This window comes from Protopterus annectens, chromosome 10.part0 (assembly GCF_019279795.1).
Source record: "Protopterus annectens isolate FY-2018-M chromosome 10.part0, PAN1.0, whole genome shotgun sequence".
Classification (NCBI taxonomy): domain Eukaryota; kingdom Metazoa; phylum Chordata; order Ceratodontiformes; family Protopteridae; genus Protopterus; species Protopterus annectens.
The window spans coordinates 756,583,967-756,610,164 of NC_056744.1; the positions used below are offsets into that span (position 1 = coordinate 756,583,967).

At 40.1% G+C, this 26,198-nt stretch overlaps 1 protein-coding gene across 3 annotated transcripts in view; it reads left to right on the plus strand.

The window, feature by feature from the left end:
* The first annotated feature begins 231 nt into the window (after nt 1-231).
* Nucleotides 232-26,198, plus strand: part of LEPR (leptin receptor) — a 1,381,011-nt gene continuing 1,355,044 nt past the window's right edge. The window contains exon 1 of one of the 3 annotated variants that reach the window (XM_044085570.1): nt 232-348. The gene's annotated coding sequence lies outside the window, so the exon portion shown is untranslated. The remainder of the gene's footprint in view (nt 349-26,198) is intronic. The other 2 variants (XM_044085571.1, XM_044085569.1) reach the window with 2 other exon arrangements.

Genomic DNA, 26,198 nt, shown 5'->3' on the forward strand with positions numbered 1-26,198 from the left:
GATTTCTGTTTCTATTTTCTGCTTTCATCGCTGTACGGCTTAGTATTTTCAGACTGTTAGATTAGGATGATCTTTCCAGTGGGGAAACAAGACTGAGCTGCCAGGGGGTTACGTTACTGATATATGTTTTGAAAGAAGAGGGACAGAGTGGGTGGGAAGAATTGTCACAGCAAGGGGCTGTCTAGGGGTGGTGCTTCTAGCGTCTGTAGGAGCTATGGTAACTTGATAACTGTATAAGACAGAGAAGCAGAATCCATCTGAATCCAGCAGCAAAGTGGGAACAAAGGTCATGCAGTGATCACTTTATGTGTGGCTCTCTAGTTTCAGACAGCAGTTGCTTGCAGGCAGGTAGGACCTACTAATAATTATCTTGTCTTTCATCAATGATATGTATGTTTTAATATATCCCTTGACTGATGCCATCTACGTTTGTAAAGGTGTGCTTTCTGCATTGCAGTTAGATAACCCAGTATAAGTATATGATATAGCTTCTCTGTTGGTCTGACAAGTTTTTAAAGGATATATTAAAGGTTTTTAATTTGGATGCTATATAGAACAAAAGGCAATGGCATAAATGTGAAGTACTTTGATTTGTTGCAGCAGTGGATATTGCATTTGCATATGAATAGTCTTTTCAGAAGTAGAATTCAGAGTTCAGATGAAACGACGATTCAAAGTATATTTTCAGCTGCATTTTCATTAAGTAGAGTTGAACTTTGTCAAATTTTACAACTTCTTTATATGTGATACTTTTTGCAGTTAGTCTCAGAATGCCTTCTTTGTGAAATATATCATTTTAGCAAGATAAGTACTATAACTGTAAGTATCTGGTTACATCATTTCTTTTCTGTGTATATTTTCTTCTGGGGTGACTGCTGAGAGCTATGCTGAATTGCTGCTGGCAAACTCAGCAGTGTTGGAGAAACATTTCCACAGTATCATCAAATGTAAAACTTAGTACGCTATCTGGTATTTTGCATAAAGCAGAAGATGGTTTATAATGACTCCTGAACATTACATTTCTTTGGAGGCTGTACATTCTGATAGCTTGTGAAGCGTTGTACTTGGATCTGAATACTGGGTTTTAATCCCATTAGCACCAGTACATATATTATGTGAATGTGTGCAAGTATTTTAAATCTGTATTTTCGTGGATAGCATAGTTAAAAAGAAATCCTGACAATTATGTGAACAGCTAATTACTGAGCAAATATTACACTGGTCTATGAAATAAAGTAATATAAATGCAGTTTATTTAAAATCTCATGCAAATGCAATATTGTGTATAACTAAACAAACAATGCATATTAAATGTTTTGAATCAAAATAATATAATATTCTTTAACTTCATAGCTGCTTTTTCAGTTATCTGAAAATAAAGTTTATATATAATAAAAAGAATGAAAAATCTTTATCAGTATTTTGAAATAAAATATCTGGCTATAAGCCCCATGTATAAAATATGGGACAGCAAGAAAATGCTGTTTTTACTAATACTAGCACTTTATTATTATTATTGGATGATAACTATAACTTTCCCACAAGTATTTGTATCCTGGGGTTCAATGTCATCAGAACAGCATAGGAAATTCTGTTGACTTAACAATCACTTTAGCATTATCATCATTCTGAATATAGCAGGTAGATAACCACTAGTCAGAACTGGTTGTCCTGTTTACTATGAAAACCACAATTTACTGCTGGTTTCAGAAAAATAGAAACAAAAACAATTAAAAGTGTAGCTGTGACACTGTTAGCCTGTTAAGCAGGAAAATAAAATTGTACTTACTCTAGTTGCTGTATAGCAAAGCTTAAAGGAATCTGACAATGTACAAATATATTATAGTTTATTTATATATATATATATATATCTGTAGGGTTCTGCTGAATTACACTGACACACCACAATGTCGATTACCGATTGATCAACCACAAAAGGTCAGCATAATAGGATAGTCAACAAGTGTGAGAGATCAACAATCCCTTGGTGGGGAATATTCCCTTTCACTGGGGATTACGTGATCTTGGAGTTAGTATATATAATTAGCAGGAGATGTGGGGAGTGCAGGGGGGCTTGCTTCCTGCAGAAATCAATGTTATTATCTTTTTTTTTTTTTAATGCAACAAAGGTTTTAGTTTCACATATGGACTTGAATGTTGGCATTTCCATTGCTGACCTTTTTAGTTCGACATACTTGCAGTTTACATTGTGGTGTATCACTGTAATGTAGTAGTTTTATATATATATATATATATATATATATATATATATATATATATATATATTATAAATATATATTATATATATATATATATATATATATAGAGAGAGAGAGAGAGAGAGAGAGAGATTCTACGAGTAACATTAAATACTATGAGCCTTGAGGTAATATGGGTCCTTCTATTTTGTGGAGAAAGTTTATTATTTTTGCAACAGCTTTCTACTATTCATACAAAGCGATATTCTGTCATGCCTATGTAATGCCATATAAGGTATAACGTATTCAGGAGTGTGAATAATACTGTTGGATAAACAGCGCTATCTATAAATTAAACATTCTGTTTGGTCAAAATCTGAGAAACATGGTGACATTTCTGTCACTATATGAGTTTTCCCATGTTACCTAAATGTTGCAGAGAATTCCACATTTTTTAAATTATTATTAATTTATTTTGTTGTTGAAGAAAAACTGAATGCCATTGAAAACATGATTATTCGTTTGTTTTGCTGTTTTATGTAAACAAACTGCAATAAATATCAAAGTCTTAATGCATAAATAATATATTGCATAGCATATCCCCTTCCTTCAGGTAGTTAAAAAATGTTGAGTAAATATACATGTTTTCTTTGCTATGATTTTTGTCTATTTTTCTTTATCTGTGTATATATGTTTCTGTGTGTGTGTGTGTGTGTGTGTGTGTGTGTGTGTGTGTGTGTGTGTGTGTGTGTGTGTGTGTGTGTGTGTGTGTGTGTGTGTGTGTGTGTGTGTGTGTGTGTGTGTGTGTGTGTGTGTGTGTGTGTGTGTGTGTGTGTGTGTGTGTATATGTTTCTGTGTGTGTGTGTGTGTGTGTGTGTGTGTGTGTGTGTGTGTGTGTGTGTGTGTGTGTGTGTGTGTGTGTGTGTGTGTGTGTGTGTTTGTGTGTGTGAGTATGTGTGTGCATGTGGTTCCACATAATAAATTGATTTACACTGTTTTGCATTTCCTTCTTATGCTTTTGTATAACTATAGGGGCAACATAGCTGAGTGTAAGATTGTGAAGGGAATGACCTGTCACATCATCCATGAATCATCATTTTAGTTGTTCTCATATGTGTGCATTCATTTTCTTGTTACAGTTTGTTAATGTCACTGGTCTAACTGGACAAGACCTGTTTACATAATGAGATCCAGGAGAAATGCTGCAGTTGCTGCATGTGCATGTTTAGAATGCCAGAACATAACTTAGAGGCAGCTGAAACACACATTGCATATAATTAAATAATAGCAAAAATAAAGTATGTGGTGTATCTTATAAACTTAGAGTAATTGCCTACATTGCTATTAACTTTATTTATGAGCACGCAATGTTTTAAGAACTTACAGTATCAGTAATTAGTGCCTGCCTTATGACAGAATAGTAACATTAACTGAACATGTAAGTATCTAATTATAGTATGAGCTAGCTTCTCCTTTACAGCTATTACTACACCATCATCTATATATCACTGAAGAGCAATATCCAATGTTGTGAAGACTATGGGCAAAATAAAAATGAGGTTCTCTGCACTCACATGGTAGTGAAAGACATTCAGTAATGTTTTATGAATTAGAAGCAACCTACCTTACAGTAAATGTATGTTACATAAATGTTAATCCATTAGGTATATGTTATGCTCGTTAAGGAGTCGATCAGATAGTCTGGAATTCCACTATATTTAGTGGCCTGATCATACCCCTGCTATTATTTCTCATGGATGTATTCATCCATCCATCCTCAACCCCTTTTCTTATTTTTGCACATGGAATCAGGGTGACACTTCAACAATGGCAACCATCTAGAACCCAAGTTTACACCGCCAGGTGGCAACCCTGCTGTGGTAATTCATGCATACCACACACTCACATACACACTCACACCTAGGACGAATTTAGACTGCCCAATTCATGTGCTACATGCCTTTGGAATGTGGGAGGATACCAGAGCACTGGGAGGAGACCCACACAAACACAGGGAAGACATGCAGACTCCAAACCAAAGACTCCCCAGCCAAGAACCAAGCTGGAAAACCTCTTGCTCTGAGGAAACAACACTAACCACTGCACCACTGTGCCACCCCCTCATTACTGAATTTGTGTAATTGAATTTGTGTAATACACATAAAAGCTCCATAAAGACATGAGTCTCTTGAGTCACTAAATATTAGACACCCAAAGACAAAAGGATTTAATGATGACAATCAAGTTTATTATCTAGTATCAGAGAAGTTACAGGACTTAGAAGAGTAAATGGTCTGTTGTTTCTTACATTATTCTATTTTAAATGGGAGCCACTGTATTTGATTTGTGCACCTGTGACATCGTGCCTTCAGTATAGCTGTAGTTAATGCATGAGTTCATGTTTTAAGTTACAAGCCCCCAGCTAATTTTTGATTCCTTGTTTCAAATGAGGAAATAAATTACATAAAACTGGAAACATTTCTCACCCTTTGGCTGCTATAATGTGTAGCAAGTTGAAATAAATTTGCAATCTTCTGTAAAATGTTACAGTGTAACAAACTAATTGCTAAAGCTGTCATGCGTTTTACAAACACAGGTGTAGCATTAAAGTAAAACCAAACTTTCAAATAAAATAAAACTTGAGCCAGAGTCCAAGGTACTTCTCAAACAAGATGTAAAGTATAAAAAAGGATGTTTATTTAGCAATTTCATCCTCGCACAAACAAAACTTCATGTGGTTTCCCTAGCAGAATGCAAACTCCCTCATGCATAGCACTAGTGAGTCAAAGAATAGACCTGTGTGCCCTGCTTTGGATTTTGTATTCAGAAAGTAACATCAGTTACTGGATTAGTGGAGATTGCGGGAACACAAATGATGAGAATGATTGGAATAGTTGACAATGGACTTATAAGGTGCAGACAAACAGTCCATGGCTTACCTCATCAGAGTATAGGAGGTTTAAGATTGGTACAATGAGTATGCACAAGGCTGTAACTGGGGTTTTCAAAAGAATCAAGTTTGGGCGTAAGGATGTAGGAATTAGGAGAAAGCATAATCTATTGCTGAAAGCAGACAGTTCCACTGTGTTCATACTTATTTAAAGAAAGCGTTGAAGACAGATGAAATTATCTTCCTTAAGGAGGAGTGTACAGCATGATGATTTCTAAAACGGATTTGAACATGTGAAAGGAAATTGAAGCAATAGGGGTTGGACAAATAGGATCCAGGTTTTAGAAATTTGAAAAGGAAACAGATAACTCTTTATGGTTAGCAGTAGATGAGAGTATTATTCAGAGAAAAATGGCTTTCGAGCTTACAGCAGATGAATCACACATTCAGACATTTTACACCCTACCTAAGATCTATAAAAACTCTGTTAAACCCCCAGAAAGACCAACAGTGTTGGGGAAAGAGTCACTTACTGAGTCACTTTCTAAATTTATTATGCAGTATTTAAATTCACTTTTAGCTTGTAATAGATCTACAGTAGAAGCTACAACTAAATTTCTTAAGAGTATTGAAAATTTACAGATGGAAGTGTCCTGGTATGTAGCTTATATGTTAATTCACTCTATACTAATATACCATATTGGGCAGGGATGTTGGCTCTAGAATTTTAGTTACAGATAACTAATTTATATAGTCTGGGTTTTAACACATTTCCTTTAATGTCTTATAGAAAACATTCTCACTAAGGATGTCTTTTATTTTGATAATTGTTTTTTGCTAATGAAGGGAATAGCTATGGTTGCTTCATTTGCACCTGTTTATCCCGGCCTTTGATTGCATGTACAGAGGAATAGCTTATTTATGAGACCAGCTACAACATATGCATCTGCATCTTTGATATGCGGTGCAGATATTTGGATGATTATTTGCTGGCATGGACAGCAGATCTTATCTTTCTTCAGAAATTTGTGGATTATTTAAAAAGTAATAGGTGGGGTATAACTTTTAGTTTTGAATGCCATCAGAACATTCACTTTTTTAGATGTGCAGTTGAGTAAAAATCAAGATGGTACAGTAAGAACATCATTAATTAGGAAATCATTGCATAAAAATTATTGGATGGAAGCTAACAGTTTGCACCCCAGGTATGTTATAAACACTATTCTTCTTTGTGCAGTTTCTTAGAGTTAAAAGGATATATTCCTGTAATGACTAATATGTTAATTTTCCCCAAGACTTTACCTAGAGTTTATACAAAGGGGTTATAAGGCTAGTTCACTTAACGTAGTGAAAGAAAAGACTGAACAGAAAGTTGGGAGTGACTTACTGGAATATATTCAAAAATCAAATATGTCTGAAACTGCTTTTAGATTTGTCACCACTTTTGGGTCAACTGACAGAGTACTACATAAAGATTAGGACATTCTTATGGTGGAACAACAACTGGCAAAAATGACCAGTCTATTACAAATTTACATATAGAAAAGGAAACATCTTTGGACAATGGTTTAATCAGTACACACAGACACTTGATTATATGAAAGCTCCCATCCAGTTGCACCTATAGGAAGAACCCTTAAGGGGGGTGCTCACCATGTGGACATTGTACAGTGTGCAATGAAGTAAACAAAATAAAACCTTTTTCTTCTGCTAATACATCAAATGTTTTTGATATTCATAGCTTTTTGGACAGAAGATGATTGTGCTTATACCTGTCTGACACAATGAGATGAAGTCAGAAGAGGAGCATCCTGTCATAACTCTGAGAAAAGTAGTAAACGACTGATTTATTTTGCTACATGCTTATGCAGGGAAAACTTCTAGAAGTTTTAAAACAAGAATCTCTGGACATCTTAGCAACATTAAAAGTAACAAACAAATTCACATTTTAAACATGTGTGAAAGCACCCTAATTTGTGGGTGGTATTCATTGTCTGGGGCTTTGCAAGTGTATAGCAGTCATGTGCAGACAGCAGTGCTGTGTGGATATGTAAATAAGGTCAGCAATTCTCAGTTGTTGAATATAGAAAAATGAAACAATTTCTATAGACACGCCCCCTTTTTAAAAATGTGTTAATTGAACAAAGTTAGTTTTTTGTGCATGCAAAGTATTTCACAGAATCATAAATGGTCTGTGCCATGGTATTCTGCAGGCAAGCATGGCTATGTGCAGTTGTGATGAAAGCATTATAGAAATGCTGCGGACTGCACAACAGGTAAGAAGGTTCTTTTTAAATACACACACACACACACACACACACACACACACACACACACACACACCACACACACACACACACACATGCACAAATATATATATATATATATATATATATATATATATATATATATATCTGCACACACACACACACACACACACACACACACACACACACACACAAACATCTACTGTATATCTATATCTATATATACACATACATATAGCTACAAATAACTATATATGGATTAAAAATTTTACTTACTAAGAACTCTGATCTTCTCTCTGTAGCCTGGTCAGCCTACAAGGACAGTTGGTCAGCACTAAATTTCTGCAAATCATCATGCCTGTGACAGTGCTGTTGACCAGAGTGGTTTTGCCTGTCAGAGTTGACAGCTGGTCACACACCAACTGCCAGATATTGATTTTCTTTTATGCACTTTGATGCATGCACACCTGGATCTTCTCCAGATACAAGTCATACAAAAGGTAGAACATTATTAAGGTCTCTTCTTCAGACCAGCTAGGGTACAGACTTGTGCCTTTGCAGGTGCTACCATCATTTGAAGTGGCAGAACCAGAATGAGAAATTATGACGAGGGCTGGATTAAGTAGGTTTAGAGCCACTCCCTGTTGGGTGTGACATCACCATGACCAATTATTATTTTTTTGCTAACATTCTCATTAGACTGTGTATTGATAAAACTGGCAGGTTTGGTACAACCAAACCTTTGTCACACACTGTTTTTTCTTGAAGGAAAACACTTAACCAACCTTTCCATTAGTAATGGATTATTTCTAAGTTTATCTATAATAAGTGTTAACAGTAATATTTCTTGCTAAAATTACATTTTTCAGTCTTACTGTAACAGCAGAATGCAACATGCATTAAAGTAGGACAAATTTTTCCCCTTTGTTTTTTTTTTTTTTTAATAAAGGTGGTGGAGAAAGAAGGGTCAGTAGAAATGTGAAACATTATTTACTTTATGATATGTATCACTTGATAGGGATTATGCTTCACATAGTTTCAAACTCACATTCAGATGACTCTGTTTTGAATTTTATGAATTTGTTCTTATATTGGTTACTTTAGGACAAACAGTCATGCAAAAGGTAAAGCATTACTGCAGACTGCTGTGGAGTTTGTAAACATTTGCATGTCCATGTCTGTTTCAGATATGTTGATGTACTGTGGGATGAACGTTTCCAATCAGCAAACATCCAAAATATACCACTCTGTTTCATAACACATTTGTGTAATACTACGATTCATAGTCATGCATATGAATTAGTCTATTTTGCATAGTGAACATGTAAATCAGCATGAATTTATGCTGCAATGCTGAGTTGTGCCATACTGACTCACCAGTAGACGAGATAGGTGTAAATTTGTTAGAATACAGCATGCATCAAAAACTAAGTACATTTTATAACAAATTGATTAATACTTATTAAGGGGCAAATTAGCAGTTACTGTCATACTGTCATAATGTTGTAAAGGTCACTTGCAATACATGTTGAAGTATGGTGTGCATTTAAAGATACCATTACATGACTGGTAATTATGGTCAAGTGCTTGCAGTTGTTTGGCATGTCGTGATGTTCATTGAAATTGTAATAAATGATCAATAGATCTATTAGATCATTACAGAAGTTTCTTATTTGCATACATGTAAAAACTTGATATTGTAGTTAAGAATTTGTACTTTGCAGAAGACAGAAATACACATATTTAATGGAAGTGATGTCAATGAATGTCAGTGGCGCAGTTTGATTTTGGTGTAATTACTTTCAGTATTAAATAAACTGAAGCTGTGCCGCTTACATAATATTTCTGTTTACTTATTTACTTCTGTTGGTGGCAGGAATAGCAGGCCAGTGGTTTATAGTTTAACTGCTGATGTAATCAGTCAGTAGGGTGAAAAATGTCCGAATGTAGTGCTTCTATTTTATTTTTTTATTTTTCGTGTGTAGCACAGATCAAGAATAAGGGATCCAGGCATAGATGTGATAACTTTATCCATGAGGAAAATTGTCTTCTCATTGCAGCACTTAGGATAAATGGGAAACTTATTTTTGGTAAAGGGGGGCCCAGACAAGCTGAGAAGAGCAATGCATGGAGCCAAGTAGTTGTTGAAATCAATGCAGTTGGAGGCAGAAACAGATCACTGGTACAGTGCAAGCAAAAGACAAATGGTAGGGTAGGATGTGTTAGAAGCAAGGCTAGGCAGAATGCAATTTCCAGGAAAAATATGGAGGTGGGGGCTCCAGATCTTATTAAGTTAACACCATATGATGGATACCTTCTGTCCATCAATGGGGATAACTATGATCCAGAAGATGGTGCAACTGGAATAACTAGAGCTGGTGTGGGCACTGTTTCATCAAACCAGAGTGTGAAGCAGGATTTGCACTCACCAGCTCCTGAAGTTTGGTTTAACATGTACATCTTTTAAATAGTTAAAATTGAATGGTGGCTGTGAGGATATCCCAGCCACTGCCACCATACATGTGACACCTGTACCCTGGCCCAGCAATCAAGGATCCTCAATCTTCACCACTAACACCAGAGAGGGTGTCTCATATATGAGGAAAGAATAAGAAATACACACAGTAAAGTGCAATTTCCCTTAAGAGCACACAGGGATCACAGTCAGTCCAGGCTGGTTGCTTCCTTGCTCTCCAGGTCCTCAATAAGACTCCCCACTGGCACAGCTATAGGGTACAGATCTCAGTGAGCTGGGCAAGCTAAAATCTCCAGCACCCTCTCTGTCCAACCAGTGTTTCATGTCCCTGCCCAAGTAGCTGACACACACACACTTTGAGATAAGAATTTATACAACCACACAAACACTTCTGGGGAAGGCTGCCGCAGGTTCTCCAGCTGTGCCCCTTTTATCCAACCTATACGGTAGTACCACTTGCCACCACCCAGCTAATATTTATCAGCTACCCAAAGGCCCCTAAAAGGGTGTCCAATTATTACTGTGCAATATTATTATCCAATTGGTAAGTGTGACTAATCAGTCAAAGCTTATTTGGAGTGACTTGGACAGTAAACTCTATAAATATGCAATGTACTCTTAAATTATCTCTACATAAATCAGCCACAGTTAAAAGGTTTTAAAATATTTAATAATAAATAATTAAAACAACAAGACAATACTTTCTACTACAAAGTCAGTGCTAGTCAAAAGTTCAGAGATCACACAGAAATACTTAAAATAATTCAATAGTACAGTTCTGACATCACAGAAAAACACCTAGTCGAATCTTGCTAGTTTCTAGCTATCCCTAAAAGAAAACACAAGTCTAAGATAACTTACATGTGAGCAAGAGGCAGTGCTGTGAGTTGGATGATCGAGACAAAAATTCTTAATACCTTCTGATTCTCACTGTTTAAATTGAAATTGCAGTTCTGATAAACATTACATTATTCTGTTACACTTTCCTGGAGTTCCCAGGCTACACATTAACTGCACTTGCATTCTTAACATCTCCCTTTTGTTATCATGCAGCCGGTCAGGAACAGAGCAATAAAAATACATTTGCAAGTTTAAGTCTAGCAATTTAGCTCTTGGTTAAAACAATAGAAATAATTTCTTCATCTAGACTTTTCGGCACCACTGTCTACTTCAAAGGGTCACCACATGCTTTACTTTGGTCAGTAGAGTGCACTGTTGTCACATTTATTTCCAGTTCCACATGTAACAGATTTAAGACAAGTCTGTAGTTTACATTCATATTTACAAATGACAGAATTATCTGCAAAATTCTATCTGACTAGGCTGGCAGCCTTCACATCCCCCCCACTCGGAGAACTCAAGCTAGTTTTTCAAGTGACCTTGAGAAATGCCGCTTGAGAGGGTTAGGTCTATCTGAGTGTACCTCACCCCATTCCCTGTCTTGAGAGCTCATCTGCATTGGCATTGCTATTCCCACTGCGGTGCTACACTGACATATCATATGCTTGCAACCCCAGGCTCCATCTTAGCAACTTGGCATTTTGCTGACTGGCTCTGTATAACCATATTAGGGGGTTGTGATCTGTCATAACAGTGAATTTCCTTCCATACAGATAAGGCTGAAGTTTTTGCAGTGCCCACACTATAGCTAGACATTCCTTTTCTACAGCTGCATAGCATCCCTTCCTGGGTTGGAGCCTAAAACTGAGATAAATCATTGGATGCTCTTCCCCCTCTGAAGAAATCTGGCTAAGTACAGCCCCCGCCCCATGGTTTGAAGCATTCACCTGCACAACAAATTCTTTGCTGTGATCTGGACTGGCTAACACAGTGGGCCCTCCCAAAACTTCTTTAAGCTTCTGGAATGCCTACTCACATGCTGAGGTCCACACTAACTTATCTGGCCTGTTCTTCCTTGTCAGGTCTGTGAGGGGAGCAGCTATGATACCATAACTGGGGACAAATGTTCTGTAGTACCCTGCTGTCCCTAAAAGTGCCTCACCTACTTTTTAGTAACAGGTGCAGGCCATGCCTGAAAAGCTTTCACTTTGGCAGGTTCTGGCCTTATCTTACCACTCCCTACTCTATGTCCTAAGTAAGAGACCTCCGCCATACTCACCTGACATTTGCTCGGCTTAATGCTCAACCCTGCCCTCTGCAGTCTGCCCAGCACCTCCCTGGCACGCTGAAGGTGCTCTGGCCAGGAATGAGTGTAGATGGCAATATCATCCAGATAAGCAAGGGCAAATTGTCCTGCTCCTGCTAGGATATTATCTACCAGCCTCTGGAATGTTGCTGGGACATTCTTCATCCCAAAGGGCATCTTTGTGAACTCATACAAGCCAAAAGGAGTGACAAAGGCTGACTTTTCTCTAGCACTGGGAGTCAAGGGCACCTGCCAGTAACCCTTGGTAAGATCAATGGTTGTAAGATACTTAGCCCCACCCAGCTGCTCTAGGGCCTCATCTGTCCTAGGCATGGGGTAAGCATCTGACTCTGTGTGACTATTTAATTTCCTGTAGTCCACACAGAACCTGGTGCTGCCATCCTTCTTTGGCACCAGCACCACTGGGGAGGCCCAGGGACTGCTGGACTCTTGAATCACCACTAGTTCCATCATCTCCTGTACCTCCTCCCTCTGAGTCTGTTTGACTCTCTCAGGCACTCTGAAAGGGGCCTGCCTAATAGGCCTTTGGGGTCCTGTATCCACCTGGTGCTGCACCAGGTGGGTGCACCCTAGTTTCCCAGTGAACATGTCCCCAAATTCCTGCAACACTGCTCAGATTTCTCGAACCTGGGTAGGAGATAGCTGCTGGGACATTGCTACCCCTTCCACTAAGGTGTCAGCCTGAGCCTCACTGAGGAGATCAGACCCCAAATCTTCCTCAGACACCTCCTGCAAGCCACTGCAAATGCTCAGCACAAGGGTCCCCGTATCATGGTAAGGTTTCATCATGTTAACAAGGAACAATGTGTGCCCTTGCCGTGTCATCCTGAGGTTTAGGATGCATGCCACAACAGAGTCCTTGTGAGACTCGCACTTACCTTCCCACTCATCTCGAATTAAATCTTGAGGTCCCCTCACCCTATGCCCATACAGCAACTCAAAAGATGAAAAACCTGTGGATTCCTTTGGAACCTCTCTGTAAGCAAACAACAGATGGGGCAAATATTTTTCCCACTCCCACTTAAACTGATCTGCAAATGCCCATAGCATGGACTTGATTGTAGAGTTTAACCTCTCAACAAGACCATTAGTCTGTGGATGGCAGGGGGAGGTCCTCATGTGCTTCACCCCACAGGACTTCCACAGACGAGCCAGCAGGTCTAACATGAAATTGGCACCTCTGTCAGTCAGTATTTCTTTTGGGAAACCTACCCTGCTGAAAATCTCTAACAAAGCGTTTGCCACCTTCTCTGCCTCAGTGGAGGACAAAGCCACTTCCTCAGGGTATCATGTAGCATAATTCACTGCCACTAGAATATACGTTTTCCCTGTAGAACTTGGGGTACTCGGAAAACCCACAATATCCATTGCTACCCTCTGAAATGGATCTTCAATCACAGGCAAAGGCATCAAAGGAGCTCTTACCTTGTCTCCTGCCTTGTCTATCTTTTGGCACTGCTTACAGGTCCTGCAGTACCCTGTTACATCTCTGGAAATTCAAGGCCAATAGACATTCTGCATAATATGCCTCTTTGTATGTTTTATGCCCATATAACCTGCAAAGGGAATATAATGGGCTATGGCTAGAAGCACCAGACAGTAGGCTCAAGGCACTACCAACTGCTGTACTCTCCCACCTTCTAGCCCTCCCTCAGGGTTCCACTCTCTGTATAGTAACCCTTTCTCCCAGTATAATGACTCCTCCCTTTCCTTGAGAATCAGGTGCCTCCCTAGCTACCTGCCTCAGGCCTTGCAATGTAGGGTCTGAGAGCTGAGCCTGTCTCAACTCTCTCCTTGTAACCCTTCCCAGTTCCCTTCTACAGGAAGTCTGGCATCCTCTGACAGTGGTGCCTCACTGTCAGCCTGGGTACTCTACTCACCTCTACCTTTGCATTCACTCTGTCCAAGGGACCATCACTACCCCCAAGCAACTGTGGCTCACCTTCAGTCTCACTGCAACAGAGTAGCTCTCTCCCTAAAGTAACCACCTCACCAGTTCTGGCTGCAAGTATGCAGTCTGTCTGGGTCCCCCCCAGACTACCAGATCTACATGCGTGTCTCCTGCCTGACTGTGTGTAACTGCATAAGCACATGGTACTGCCTCATCCAAATCCTTCCCTCTCAGGACATCTGCAGGATAGTAGTTTAGTACCCCTGTTGTCTCAACACAACCTACTATTGGCATTTTGTCTTCCCACTTACTGGCTCCCTCACCTTTGGTTCACCACCTTGCCTCTGTGGACACCTGTATACCAGATGGCCCCACTGGTTGCATTCAAAACATTTAAACGTAGCTCCTGGACATGTATCTGGACTAATGTCTTCCCCTGCTACTGGCAGATTTTGTTGGGGCAGTCTGTGCTGCCCACCATGGGTTCCTTTAGACCCATGAGCAGTAGGGTCTATTTTATATATTTGAATGCTTAAATGTTCGAATCACAAAAGATCGAACTTTAGTGATCAAACATTTAAATGTTCAAATATATTAAAAAATTAAAAAAAAATCTAAACAGAAAAAAGTAAAACTAAAGGGTGTAAGCAGGGGGGCAAGCCCCCCACCACCCCCCACCTGGGGGGAATGCACCCCCACACCCCCACAACTTAAATATACCAACTCAAAGATCTCGCTATAGTGTAGGAAATGGGAGTTCGATCTCGGAGTTGGTATATTTAAGTAGCAGGGAGTGTGGGGGGTGCAGGGGGGCTTGCCTCCCTGCTTAAACCCTTTACTTTTACTTTTTTTGTTTTAAATATTAATTTTTAATATATTTGAACATTTAAAAGTTCAATCACTAAAGTTTGATCTTTAGTGATTCAAACTTTTAAGCATTCAAATATATAAAATAGACCCGAGTAGTACTGTGGGTCCCTTCCTGTGCAGGGCTGCTGTGATTGCCAGGTATAGGTCTCCCTTCTTCCCCAACTCATCTGAAGTAGCACATAGTCTATCAGCTAACCAGATCTTCATGTCCTCAGGCAAAGTACTTAGGGCTTGTTCCCTCACCAAAAGGTCTGCCAGCCCTTCAAAAGTGGTAACCTGACATCCACTCACCCACCTATGGAAATAAGTGCTCAAGTAAGCAATATATTCACACACACTTTCATCTGCCATGCGTCTATGCTCACAAAACGTTTTCCCATACATTTCAGGTATTAGCTTAAACAGTTCCAAAAGGCTATTTTTTAGAGCAGTATAATCACAACATGCAACATCAGACATTTTAGACAGAACAGTTACAGCTTTACCATGGAGTAAGGGGGTCAGGAACTGTACCCAGAGCCCTTGGTCAACTTCATACTGTTGACATGCCCTCTCAAACATGTGAATGAAACTATCAAAAACTATCCCCTTCCTTAAACTGAGGAAGAAATTTACTGACCATTTGTGTTTTTGGCGTCCAGTTGCTCCCTTCCCCATTTCCTCCATGACTGTGGCGAAGAGTCAGCATCTCCTTCTCATGCTGCCTCTGCCTCTCTTGTTCCTCAGCTTGCAGACATAACAGTTTCTCATTCTCCTCAGCCTGCAAATGTTGCATTCTCTCATTTGCTTCTAATTCCACACACCTGGCCTCCAACTCTAGTCTCTTTAGCTCTAGCTGGATTTTTAAGTCCACTGCAGAAAGGTTGAGCTGTCCATTCTCCGAGGGAATTATATCTCCACTGTCAGTCTTATTGTCTTCCTGGTTACTGTTTTCTGATGCAGCTGTAACCAAGGCTGCAATCAGGTTCGCTTCAGTCAGGTTTCCATGCACCAGTCCCCTAGCCTGGCACATCTCCGCCCGCTGGCTCCTTGTCAGCTTTCCATACTCCTCTGTTGACATGCTGCCTGCTCACCCTGACTAACTAAGCTAACAAAAGAAATAAAAATTGTGATTTGAACTCTGAGTATTTACTGCATGGCTGTTTTAGAGTACAAAAACACCTTCAAAGCTCACTGTACACAAGCTACAGGATCCACTCTACCAACACCACTACAAGCCAATTATTATTTGCCAACTAATTAATATGTGATGTGGATATCCCACCGCTGCCAAACACAAATGTGAGGAGATCCCAACCACTGCCACCACACATGTGATGCCCGTGTTCTGGCCTAGCAATCAAGGAGCCTCAATTGTCACCACTAACACCAGAGAGGGCATCTCATATATGAGGAAAGGATAACAAATACACACAGTAAAGTGCAATTTCCCTTAAGAGCACACAGAGATCACAGTCAGTCCTGGGCTGGTCTCTTCCTTGCTCTCCAGGTCTCCAGTAAGACTCCCCACTGGCACAGCTATAGGGTCCAGATCTCAGCCAGCTGGGCAAGCTAAAATCTCCAGCACCCTCTCTGTCCAATTAGTGCTTGGTGTCCCTGCCCAAGTAGCTGACACACACACACACACTTTGAGAAAAGAGTTTATACAACCACACACACTTTTGGGGAATGCTACCACAGGTTCTCCAGCTGTGCCCCTTTTATCCAGACTATATGGTAGTAACACTTGCCACCACCCAGCTAATATTTATCAGCTACCCAAAGGCCCTTAAAAGGTTGTCCAGTTATTACTGTGCAATATTATTATCCAATTGGTAAGTGCGACTAATCAGTCAAAGCTTATTTGGAGTGACTTGGACAGTAAACTCTATAAATATGCAATGTACTCTAGAGCTTATTTATTTATTTTATTATTTATTTTACATTTGTTGACCGAGCTAGTCTAACTGGATATATGTCCATTTTCAGTAGAGGCCCGGGGAGATAAGCTCCATGACAAGCTGTTAACATAAATAATTAAAAAAGAAATATACAAAAAAAAAAACTGAAGTTATAGTACTATATGCACTGACACGTCTAGTTAATATGCACACTAGAGATTCAAAAAATTACATGGGGTACATTTCATAATGCAAAGAGCAGGCATACAATCTAGTTCAATGTACAGGTGAAGTACATCACTTAATGGCAAAGAAAAATACAGGTGACGTACATCACTTAATGGCAAAGAAAAATAAAGCAGGCGGTATACAGTCTAATGCCATTACACAATAAAATATGCTGCTAATGATTGGTAGAAGTAATAATTAGTTACAAAGAAAAATTAAAATGTTTTTAATAATTTTAGCAGAAGAAATTAATGAGATACAGATCAAAGAGGCTATATATTGTTAAAAAGGAAATGACAGAAGAATTAGTTAAAAGAAAAAAAGGGGGGACAGAGCATAGTTTGGGTAGAGGACAGGTTTAGGCATGTTTAGTACAGCTTAAATTACCTCTACACAAATCAGCCACAGTTAAAATGTTTTTAAATATTTAATAATAAATAATTAAAACCACAAGACAATACTTTCTACTGCACAGTCAGTGCTAGTCAAAAGTTCAGAGATCCCACAGAAATACTTAAAATAATTCAGTAGTACAGTTCTGACATTAAGGAAAACACTTAGTCTAATATTTTGAGTTTCTAGCTATCCTTAAATGAAAACACAAGTCTAACATAACTTACATGTGAGCAAGAGGCAGTGCTGTGAGTTGGATGATCAAGACAAAGATGCTTAATGCCTTCGGATTTTCTGTTTAAATTGAAATTGCAGTTCTAATAAACATTACATCATTCTGTTACACTTTCCTTGAGTTCCCAGGCTACACATTAACTGCATTTACATTCTTAACATCTCCCTTTTGTTATCTTGCAGCTGGTCAGGAACAGAGCAATAAAAATACATCTGCATGTTTAAATCTAGGAATTTAGCTCTTGATTAAAACAATAGAAAGAATTTCTTCATCTAGACTTTTTGGCACCGCTGTCTACTTCAAATGGTCACCACATGCTTTACTTTGGTCAGTAGAGTACACTGTTGTCACATTTATTTCCAGTTCCACATGTAATAGTATTTCTTTACATTTAAGACAACAAGCCTGTAGTTTACATTCATATTTACAAATGACAGAATTTTCTGCAAAATTCTATCTGGCTAGGCTGGCAGCCTTCACAGTTGCAAACAGTGGTGTAATTAAACATGTCACAATTCATTATTAATAGGCCAGTTTTGTACATCTGAAGCTAATGAAAATGAAGGCAGACTTGATGGTAAGTGCCCCCTCCTGTTACAGTGCTCTACTATATGCATTTGCATTGTTACTAATGTTTTGTAATGATTTATTTTACGACATCAGAAACAGTTCAACTATACCAAAAAATATGGATGAAGTCAGCAGTAGAATGGGTGCTGCTGCTGCTGATGATGATGTTGATGATGATTGTGATAATGTAGTTGTACTTATGAGGCAATCTGAGGGAAGTAGCAGTCAGTCTACACCAGTGTCTCATACACAGACGTGCAGTTTGAGGATGAAGGCAGGCAATCAATGGGGCATTGCTCACAGTGACATTACAAAGAGGTGCCAGATGCATAATGTATTTAGAACTATCTCAGGAAACACATGTTTTAAGTGTATTTTTTATTGTTTTTGCCTTATCTTTTAAAAAAAAATGTTTTTCCTTGTTTCCCACCTTTCTAAGCTAGTATAGTCCAGTTTTCAGGCTAGTGCTGAATTCAGGGCTGTGTTACACGTTTCAGAGTTGCCGATACCTTATTTGGATAGAAAGAGGTTTCTCTGTTCACCTGTGAGAGAGGGAGCTTTGAGCAGCCATCAGTCCCTGGAGGAGTGGTTCCAGCCCAGAAGTTAGTAGTTTATAGTCCATTTTGGGCTAATTTCTATCTCTTTCATTTCCCTGCTGTAAAAACCTTGTTTGCACAGCTTTGCATGTCTGGGCAGTGCCGGTTAGCTAGGGCTAAATTGTTCCTGGCTCCATCAAGTCTCCTCTTCAGTTTTTCCCATGAAAGTAGTCTAACTCTCAACCTAAGCACTTAAAAAGCATCCTACAGTCCAGCACTTGCTCAGACCTAATAGCAAGCACTAATATACCCTGATACTTGATTGCCCAGCAGGGCAAGGCTCATTATTCACCCCTCACCAACCAAGCGACTAAGCAGCTCACCCTACTATTCAGGCATGACCAAAAGGCAATTTCAGGTATACTCGCCAGTCCAGATGGTGAACCTGAGTATCCTGAGGCAATGTTACAACTGCCTCATGTACACAGACAACCCTCACCTCCTACCACAAAACATTAACATATGCAAGAGATGCAATTATATAGCTAAACTGGAGGCTAAGATCTCTCTACCCAAGACTGGAACAGGCAGTCATGAGGAGAAGATTAACACTTGCACCACACCTCCAGCCTCACATAGACATACTAAACCAGCACTGGCAAAAAAACACATAAATACACAAAATCATACTCTGAGGCTCTAAACAAAAACCTGCAAAAGCAACAGAGACCTCCAAAGCAGACACCCAAAAAACCTGCACCTCCCGTCACAAACCAGACAACACATAAAACACAAAATCAGTATGCCGCACAATCACAGCCCTTAAGGCGAAATAATGTACCTAACACACTAGTAATAGGTGACTCTAGAGTCAGGCACACTGATGTCCCACTCACTAGGCTGGACAAGGGGAAGGTCACTGTTAGCTGCCTGTCGGGAGCCAGAATCTGCCACATAACACAAGTACTCAGGTCACTCCAGAACAAGTACAAATATGACTCTGTCATTGTTCATATTGGTGTGAATGACATGAGATGTACCTCCCTGGACTACATGAAAAGAGACATGGAAGAGCTCTCTGATCATGTAACCCAGGTGGGTATGACCCTGACCCTGAGTAGCATCCTGCCCTCACCAAGTATGATACCACAGTATAAAGAAAAAAATATTAATTTTAACAACGGGCTAAGCTTCTCTTGTCATTCAAAGGGGGTCCTGTGTCTGTCAGCCTGGGATAACATGCTCGACAAGACTCATTGCTTCGCAAGAGACAGCTTGCACCTGTCACCCCTAGGCTTTTGAATACTGGCCAAGGCTCTTGCTGTCCCCATAGTGCCTTTTTTAGGCAAGGCTCAAAAGTCAAACCCACCTCCGTAAACAGCACAAATAAAAAAAATGAGGGTTATGCTACTCAACGCCAGGAGTTTAAATCTCAAAATGCACATGCTCAAAGCACTCCTCAGTATGGAGCGCATTGACATCTGTGCAGTAACTGTAACCTAGTTCAAGGCTCCACAGAACACCCCAGCACTACCGGGCTACAACTCATACCACACATTTCGGCCACAGAACATGGACTGAAACACAAATGGAAGGGGTGTATCCATATTCATCAAGGATACCTACACCCCCAGGTTAGTGGCACAGCATGATTCCTCTGAGATCATCCATGTGCAACTAACATTGGGCAAATCTGCAATGCAAATTGCGGCCTGCTACAGATCACCCTTCATGACCCAGGACCACCACTCCACCTTTCTGGAGACACTGTAAAACATGAAGGTCCTACTGATCCCCCTGATATTGGGCGATTTTAATTACCCTACCATTAACTGGGAAAACTACTCAAGTACAAACTCCCAGGTCCAGCGCTTCCTGGAATTTATCAACTCAAATGCCCTGGATCAGCTGGTAAACTCCCCTCTCAGAGGTGAAAACATATTGGACCTGGTCATCATCAACATGGGCAACAGGTGTTCCTCACCAGAGGTCAACCCACCACTGGTTAGATCAGACCATCAACTAATCACTCTGGATGTCCACACCACACTACCACCCCCAAACAAGTAAACCACAGTGAAAAACTTTTCTATAGCAAACTTCACCTTACTTAAGACAGAGGTGGTAACTTTCACAGCCCAAACGCTAAATGATAACAGTGTCCAAGATGCAGGAACCTTTACAAATGCACTCTATGAGCACCTACAAGGATGCATGGATTGTGCCATCCCTAGCAAAGCCAAGACTCACTCCCCTAAGAGAAGGAAACCTGTCAGGTGGACCCCTGCCATAAACAGGCTATACAATAGAAGGAGGAAACTAGTTCAGAAAAAAAGCAAATCCCAAGAGGGAAAGACATCCCTGATCAGTATCAGTAAGAAACTAAGGTCCCTCATAAAATAATCCAAGGCTAACTTTGGAAGAAACATAGCCAGGGATTCAAAAGATAACCACAAAGCCTTCTTCAGCTATATCAAGAATCTAAGTGGCAACTCACAGATATGTTCTGAGCTAGTGCAAAATAGCACAAAATATACTGAACCTACTGATATTGCCAACATCCTGGCAGATAGATTCAGTGCAAACTTCATCCCCCTCTTATCCCCAAAAGGGCCCACAACAATACCGGAAAAGTGTAGTGTCCCGGAACTCACAGACGCACAGGTGAAAACAGCCCTTTCAAAAGCCAAAAACACAGCGTCAATGGGGTCAGATGGTGCCCCAGGCTGCATCTTGCATGAAGTACAGAACAAACTAACCCCCCACCTAAACACACTGTTCAACCTCAGCCTCTGCACAGGCTACATGCCCATAGAATGGCGCATAGCAACAGTTAATCTGCTCCACAAAGGAGGGGCCACAACTGACCCTGGTAACTATCGCTCCATAAGCCTGACTAGCCTGGTCTGCAAGGCTATGGAGCACATCATCATGGAACTCATTAACAAAGACATTGAGAACCTCCAAACACTTGACCCAACCCAGTTTGGCTTTGATAAGGGCAGATCATGCCTACTAAACCTGGTTGACTTCTTCGAGACAGTCACCAAGACCATAGATGAAGGGAAGGTGGTTCACACAGCTGACCTTGACCTCACCAAGGCTTTTGACACCATTCCCCACTTGGGAATTGAAAAACTCACCAGCCTGAACATAAACCCCTACGTCACGAGATGGGTTGCCGACTGGCTTACAGACAGAACTCACACAGTAAGAATAGTGGGCTCCAGGTCCAACTCTAAACCAGTCAAAAGTGGTGTCCTACAAGGCACGGTCCTGGGACCCCTACTGTTAGGCATATACTTCTCAGAAGTACAGGCAAACACAGGAGGACTATGGCTAACTAAGTTCACTGATGACTGCAAACTGGGAGCCATAATTGACTCTCCGGCTGACACAGACATTCTCCAAAAGGGCCTTGCTGAGACGGACACCTGATGTCAAACTCATGGTCTCAAGTTAAATGACAAAAAATGCATAGTCATCCCGTTTGGGAAAAACAAAACACCCATGAATTACCACATAGGTGGCAGCCCCCTTAATACAGAAGAGGTAATAAGAGATCTGGGGACCCAGGTAGATAGTAGTCTCTCCTTTGACAATCATATTGTCAAGTAGTTAGGAAATCCTTCTATGTAGCCCATCTAATTACTAAAGGGTTAGCATCTAGAAATAAAGAAGTTATAGTGCCCCTCTACTCATCACTCATCAGACCCATCATAGAGTACAATGACCTCTTTGGGATGTACCTCACAAGACACTTCCAACAGCTGGAAAGACCACAAAAGTACCTCACCAAGAGGATTACTGGCCTCAAACATATGTTCTATGCAGCCTGACTAAAATAACTCCAGCTGTACTCAGTGGCATATCGCTTAATCAGAGGTGATCTCTGCTTGACTTACAAAGCCATGTCCAACTCAGAATTGATGGACATGCTTCACCTAAAGAAATCCAAGTCACTGAGAGCCACGCACTCTAGTGAGCAAAACCCCACTACAACAATAAATAGAATATGCTGGAGGGATAGATTCCTGGCACAGAGACTCTCCATGCTTTGGAACAAAATTCCTAACTACATTAGGCAAAGCCCCTCGCTAACACTCTTTAAGAGAAACCTTGACGAGTGGATGGGTAACAGAAAATACACCCCTGAGATCACTTCATTGGCTCTTCTTGACAGAGGCTCAGTTAATTAATCAATGGGGTGGCGAAAGCTGACACACTCTGGCTAGGCTTATAAATGCCCTCTGGCAGATAGACTAGTACCTACCTATGAACCTATGAACCTATAAAGCACTGGCTGCATGACAGGAAATGTGCCATGACACAGTTAAGGCTGAAAGTACTACAACAGAAAGTCAGCTAGAAATGGTGAAATTCCTACAGGGTATGCATGAAGATTATCAACTCTGTTGAGAGCAGGGGTAATACCATGGTGTTATTGATGCAAAGTATGGTGGTACTCCAAGCATCAGTTACAGCCTCCATTTATACACTGGTTAGGACATTCTAAATTCAAGCTGGACTCAGTTTTATGAGGGGAAGACTACATGGTATTGTCCAGACAAGTGGAGAGAGATCAAATAATAATAACACTGGTTCACAAGACAGTAATGTCAGCACTCACACTGAGCAATCAAAACACATTTCTCAGAGATCATGTCAACAGTCTTCTACACTTAGGAGAGCCTCACATTTCAGGTCAAGGTCACAGTCACACAGCAGTATCAGATCACTGACAGCAGGATCACCTTCCTCCTCTAGATCACACAATCACATTGACTTACCTTACAGTTCTCATGCTAGCCCATCCTCCAGATCAGTTGCATCACCACCTGGCCTATCAATAGGAGATGTATATGACTCATTGGATATGGAACTACTGTGAACTGCATTCCATGAATATATGTATGTTTACTTATAATAATGTTTATTGGGGTAGGGGTGCATATATGTGTGGTTATTCCCTTTAAAGCATTACTTTCACCATACTCTGAAATTGCAATCATTTAGGTTTCTGTTTAAATGCAACTGGACTATAGGGAGAAGGGAAATCTATGTACATCTCTAAAGTACATAAATGAACGGTGAGGGAGGAAAAACAGTGATACATGCATTACTGTTCCTTATGCTTACAGTTACATAAGAAATCACAATAGTAATGAGCAAACATTTTCTACATCGTACAGAAATAACACGTTAAAGTGATCATCCTTCAATAAGACAGTTTCTGAAGTCAAAATTATTTTGAATGACAGTAAGAAGGATATCTGATATGTGGTGCAACAGAACTCTTTACACAGAAATAGTGAATGCAACTTAAATTTGTCACTTTTGCCAGTAGCACTTTCTGTGGCATAAAAATAAATAATTAACCCAAAACGTTATTAAATACAGCATGAACAACTGTTGATTTTTTTTTTATTGATTTGATGCCTTTCAGCGTCACTGAACAGGAATCAGTGAGCACTCAGATAAATATTTAGTAATAAAACAACTATTTTAAGATGAGAGAGAATGCCACATAAACAGTGGCAGTAGACCATGCACCACACAGCTTAAACCATGAGTGTCAATGCATGCATCAATTGTACATTATGTGTTTTTTACCAAAAAAGGAAACACTAACCTGAATGTAGTGGTCCATAGTTCTGGACGAGACACCACATCTTAACCATTGCAGCCAGATGCCATGCATGAGCCTGCCACATGGGGTCACTTACTACTGCTGCTGGCTGGTCATCATTAGTCAAAGTGGGATTAGAACTGATAACTACATTGGCAAAATGGGTCACTTCACCACCAGACTGGCACATGATCATATTATACAGAATGCAACAGGCAGTGAATATCCTATATGCAGTAGCTGGATCATACTTAACGGCACCACCAGATTCATCCAGGTACATGAAATGGCTCTTCAGGAGGCCAAACACCTTGTCAATCACAATTTGGGTCTGGGACAAGGATGTGTTTTATTTCTCCTCTGCAGTTCCAGATGGATTTCTCATGTTATGAATCATGGTTCCAGTGGATATCCACCAACCCCTTAAAAATAATAAAAAAGATGAGAAGACGAAATAAGAAAATAAAGATTAATATGCAGAAATTGCATTTAACATGAATAACTATTCTTCTTCTTCTTTCAGCTTTTCCCAGTTAGGGGTTGCCACAGCGGAACTCTGGTCTGCTAATGACTGACAGTAGATTTTTATGGTGCCGAGGTGCCAGCCCGACACCCAACCTTCAATGAAGGCACACCCATTCACACATGTCTTTCGAATGCCACTTGACCACAAGGAGGACATGTAGACTCCACACAGAAGGTACTCCAGCCAAGAATCGAATGGGAGAACCTCTTGCTGTGAGGTGACAATGCTACCGCTGCACCACCACAACTTACTCAAAAAAAAAAAAAAAAAAAAAAACATTTTCCACTTACAACCAAGGTGACCCACTGAATATTCTACCATGCAGGAGGTGGTGGCAAACTGAGCTAGTGTGCCTGATATAGGAATTGTGTGCACTGCCAGGATGCTGGACAGAGATGTTGGTTATGTACCCACATGCATCACATACTACCTGGTAATTGAAGGAATGGTAGCCCTTGCTATTGTGATACCATTCATTCTGTGGACCAGGAGGTGTCCTAATGGGGACATGGGTGCAATATGTCACACCCAGTACCTCAGGAAAGTGTACCATCCCATAAAAGGCATACATAGTCCAAGCTTGTTCCTGAGGTGATACCGATCCACATGGGCCAAGAGTACATTGAGGACCTCTTTCAGTGTCCTTGAAGCAGAAGCCTGTGAAATCCCTAATGCGTTCCCCAGTCCATCTCTGAAAGGTCCCCATAGCAAGTATACTGAGGGCTATGCATACTTTGATGTTCACACGAATAGGAAGTGCATGCATTCTTTCAGTGCCCCTATGGGAGTCAAACATGCCCACTAAGACCCTAATAATGTCACTGCCCACTCTAAATCTATAAACAATTTCTTAATTATCCAAGTTATAATGAATAATATTTTTTGGTGGGTGAGCACCACTGGGTGCAAGTGGTTTTGGACTGGACAAGCAAACAACTCTGTCCTAGAAATAGCAAAGTTCACTGCAAAAGGTAGCATTTTACCACTTGTAACTGACGGATTTGGTGATACTTCCCTTTTTATAGCGCATTTGCGACAATCGCAGGACAGCTTGAAAAACTGACTATGAATTGCAAATCATGTAAAACAGTCTTAATTAGCATACACACTTTTATATAACTTCTCATTTCCATCTTATTATCTGCTCATTTGCACAACTACATTTGAGGAAACTGTGAATTGGAATAAATGGTCTCTATGAATTGCAGTTCAGCTGTGCCTGTTTGTGCTCACCGCCTTAGTCCCTAATGCATTTGTATAAATAACTATGAATACTAGCTTAGGTTTATAGAGATAGATAGAATATTTATAAAAGGTCCAAATAAATTACATTGGCAACAGACTTTTAGACAAAAAACAAAAACAATGGATTGTCATGTGAGGTGGTTTATAGGTAAATACTAGCCTACCAGTCGGCAGACTATTACAAGCTTAACTAATAA